The sequence below is a fragment of the Nerophis lumbriciformis genome, unplaced genomic scaffold, assembly GCF_033978685.3.
Source record: "Nerophis lumbriciformis unplaced genomic scaffold, RoL_Nlum_v2.1 HiC_scaffold_156, whole genome shotgun sequence".
NCBI classification, from domain to species: Eukaryota; Metazoa; Chordata; class Actinopteri; order Syngnathiformes; family Syngnathidae; genus Nerophis; species Nerophis lumbriciformis.
In genome coordinates this window covers 25,703-30,000 of record NW_027316663.1, presented here as the reverse complement: position 1 = coordinate 30,000, position 4,298 = coordinate 25,703, and positions in this window count along the sequence as shown.

Sequence of the window (4,298 nt, the reverse complement as noted above, 5' to 3'; positions counted from 1 at the left end):
AAATTAGTCCCTCTCCTCGCTGGAAGTCCAAAAAAAAGGCGGAAATTTGACTAAGTGCCTAGGAGGATGTCCCTTTAAGAAGGCCGACGTGCTATGGTTCTCCACCCGGGTCCGGAACTCAAAATTAGTCCCTCTCCCAGTTGGAAGTCATCAAAAAAAGGCGGAAATTTGACTAAGTGCCATCATTTTAGAGTACCAGGACTATAGTGGGGGAATTGGAGCCCTCTGGTGGACACTCGCTGCAAATGCACCCTGAATTAAAGACATTATTTCCAGTTCTTTTGGGGCCCTATTTTCAGGCGTAAATTTGACTAAGTGTCTAGGGGCATGTCCCTTTAAGAAGGCCGACCTGCTATGGTTCTCCACCTGGGTCTGGAACGCCAAATTAGTCCCTCTCCTCGCTGGAAGTCCAAAAAAAAGGCGTGAATTTGACTAAGTGCCTAGGAGCATTTCCCTTTAAGAAGGCCGACGTGCTATGGTTCTCCACCTGGGTCAGGAAAGCAAAATTGTCCCTCTCCTCGCTGGAAGTCCAAAAAAAAGGCGTGAATTTGACTAAGTGCCTAGGAGCATTTCCCTTTAAGAAGGCCGACGTGCTATGGTTCTCCACCTGGGTCAGGAAAGCAAAATTGTCCCTCTCCTCGCTGGAAGTCCAAAAAAAAGGCGTGAATTTGACTAAGTGCCTAGGAGCATTTCCCTTTAAGAAGGCCGACGTGCTATGGTTCTCCACCTGGGTCAGGAAAGCAAAATTGTCCCTCTCCTCGCTGGAAGTCCAAAAAAAAGGCGTGAATTTGACTAAGTGCCTAGGAGCATTTCCCTTTAAGAAGGCCGACGTGCTATGGTTCTCCACCTGGGTCTGGAACGCCAAATTAGTCCCTCTCCTAGCTGGAAGTCCAAAAAAAAGGCGTGAATTTGACTAAGTGTCTAGGAGGATGTCCCCTTAAGAAGGCCGACGTGCCTTGGTTCTCTACCTGGGTACGGAACACCAAATTAGTCCCTCTCCTAGCTGGAAGTCCAAAAAAAAGGCGTGAATTTGACTAAGTGTCTAGGAGCATTTCCCTTTAAGAAGGCCGACGTGCTATGGTTCTCCACCTGGGTACGGAACGCCAAATTAGTCCCTCTCCTAGCTGGAAGTCCAAAAAAAAGGCGTAAATTTGACTAAGTGCCTAGGAGGATGTCCCTTTAAGAAGGCTGACCTGCTATGGTTCTCCACCCGGGTGCGGAAAGCAAAATTAGTCCCTCTCCTCGCTGGAAGTCCAAAAAAAAGGTGTAAATTTGACTAAGTGCCTAGGAGGATGTCCCTTTAAGAAGGCCGACGTGCTATGGTCCTCCACCTGGGTCAGGAACGCAAAATTGTCCCTCTCCTCGCTGGAAGTCCAAAAAAAAGGCGTGAATTTGACTAAGTGTCTAGGAGGATGTCCCTTTAAGAAGGCCGACCTGCTATGGTCCTCCACCTGGGTCAGGAACGCAAAATTGTCCCTCCCCTCGCTGGAAGTCCAAAAAAAAGGCGGAAATTTGACTAAGTGCCTAGGAGGATGTCCCTTTAAGAAGGCCGACGTGCTATGGTCCTCCACCTGGGTCAGGAACGCAAAATTGTCCCTCCCCTCGCTGGAAGTCCAAAAAAAAGGCGGAAATTTGACTAAGTGCCTAGGAGGATGTCCCTTTAAGAAGGCCGACGTGCTATGGTCCTCCACCTGGGTCAGGAACGCAAAATTGTCCCTCTCCTCGCTGGAAGTCCAAAAAAAAGGTGTAAATTTGACTAAGTGCCTAGGAGGATGTCCCTTTAAGAAGGCCGACGTGCTATGGTCCTCCACCTGGGTCAGGAACGCAAAATTGTCCCTCCCCTCGCTGGAAGTCCAAAAAAAAGGCGGAAATTTGACTAAGTGCCTAGGAGGATGTCCCTTTAAGAAGGCTGACCTGCTATGGTTCTCCACCCGGGTGCGGAAAGCAAAATTAGTCCCTCTCCTCGCTGGAAGTCCAAAAAAAAGGCGGAAATTTGACTAAGTGCCTAGGAGCATTTCCCTTTAAGAAGGCCGACGTGCTATGGTTCTCCACCCGGGTGCGGAAAGCAAAATTAGTCCCTCTCCTCGCTGGAAGTCCAAAAAAAAGGTGTAAATTTGACTAAGTGCCTAGGAGGATGTCCCTTAAAGAAGGCCGACGTGCTATGGTTCTCCACCTGGGTCTGGAACGCCAAATTAGTCCCTCTCCTCGCTGGAAGTCCAAAAAAAAGGCGGAAATTTGACTAAGTGCCTAGGAGGATGTCCCTTTAAGAAGGCCGACGTGCTATGGTTCTCCACCCGGGTCCGGAACTCAAAATTAGTCCCTCTCCCAGTTGGAAGTCATCAAAAAAAGGCGGAAATTTGACTAAGTGCCATCATTTTAGAGTACCAGGACTATAGTGGGGGAATTGGAGCCCTCTGGTGGACACTCGCTGCAAATGCACCCTGAATTAAAGACATTATTTCCAGTTCTTTTGGGGCCCTATTTTCAGGCGTAAATTTGACTAAGTGTCTAGGGGCATGTCCCTTTAAGAAGGCCGACCTGCTATGGTTCTCCACCTGGGTCTGGAACGCCAAATTAGTCCCTCTCCTCGCTGGAAGTCCAAAAAAAAGGCGTGAATTTGACTAAGTGCCTAGGAGCATTTCCCTTTAAGAAGGCCGACGTGCTATGGTTCTCCACCTGGGTCAGGAAAGCAAAATTGTCCCTCTCCTCGCTGGAAGTCCAAAAAAAAGGCGTGAATTTGACTAAGTGCCTAGGAGCATTTCCCTTTAAGAAGGCCGACGTGCTATGGTTCTCCACCTGGGTCAGGAAAGCAAAATTGTCCCTCTCCTCGCTGGAAGTCCAAAAAAAAGGCGTGAATTTGACTAAGTGCCTAGGAGCATTTCCCTTTAAGAAGGCCGACGTGCTATGGTTCTCCACCTGGGTCAGGAAAGCAAAATTGTCCCTCTCCTCGCTGGAAGTCCAAAAAAAAGGCGTGAATTTGACTAAGTGCCTAGGAGCATTTCCCTTTAAGAAGGCCGACGTGCTATGGTTCTCCACCTGGGTCTGGAACGCCAAATTAGTCCCTCTCCTAGCTGGAAGTCCAAAAAAAAGGCGTGAATTTGACTAAGTGTCTAGGAGGATGTCCCCTTAAGAAGGCCGACGTGCCTTGGTTCTCTACCTGGGTACGGAACACCAAATTAGTCCCTCTCCTAGCTGGAAGTCCAAAAAAAAGGCGTGAATTTGACTAAGTGTCTAGGAGCATTTCCCTTTAAGAAGGCCGACGTGCTATGGTTCTCCACCTGGGTACGGAACGCCAAATTAGTCCCTCTCCTAGCTGGAAGTCCAAAAAAAAGGCGTAAATTTGACTAAGTGCCTAGGAGGATGTCCCTTTAAGAAGGCTGACCTGCTATGGTTCTCCACCCGGGTGCGGAAAGCAAAATTAGTCCCTCTCCTCGCTGGAAGTCCAAAAAAAAGGTGTAAATTTGACTAAGTGCCTAGGAGGATGTCCCTTTAAGAAGGCCGACGTGCTATGGTCCTCCACCTGGGTCAGGAACGCAAAATTGTCCCTCTCCTCGCTGGAAGTCCAAAAAAAAGGCGTGAATTTGACTAAGTGTCTAGGAGGATGTCCCTTTAAGAAGGCCGACCTGCTATGGTCCTCCACCTGGGTCAGGAACGCAAAATTGTCCCTCCCCTCGCTGGAAGTCCAAAAAAAAGGCGGAAATTTGACTAAGTGCCTAGGAGGATGTCCCTTTAAGAAGGCCGACGTGCTATGGTCCTCCACCTGGGTCAGGAACGCAAAATTGTCCCTCCCCTCGCTGGAAGTCCAAAAAAAAGGCGGAAATTTGACTAAGTGCCTAGGAGGATGTCCCTTTAAGAAGGCCGACGTGCTATGGTCCTCCACCTGGGTCAGGAACGCAAAATTGTCCCTCTCCTCGCTGGAAGTCCAAAAAAAAGGTGTAAATTTGACTAAGTGCCTAGGAGGATGTCCCTTTAAGAAGGCCGACGTGCTATGGTCCTCCACCTGGGTCAGGAACGCAAAATTGTCCCTCCCCTCGCTGGAAGTCCAAAAAAAAGGCGGAAATTTGACTAAGTGCCTAGGAGGATGTCCCTTTAAGAAGGCTGACCTGCTATGGTTCTCCACCCGGGTGCGGAAAGCAAAATTAGTCCCTCTCCTCGCTGGAAGTCCAAAAAAAAGGCGGAAATTTGACTAAGTGCCTAGGAGCATTTCCCTTTAAGAAGGCCGACGTGCTATGGTTCTCCACCCGGGTGCGGAAAGCAAAATTAGTCCCTCTCCTCGCTGGAAGTCCAAAAAAAAGGTG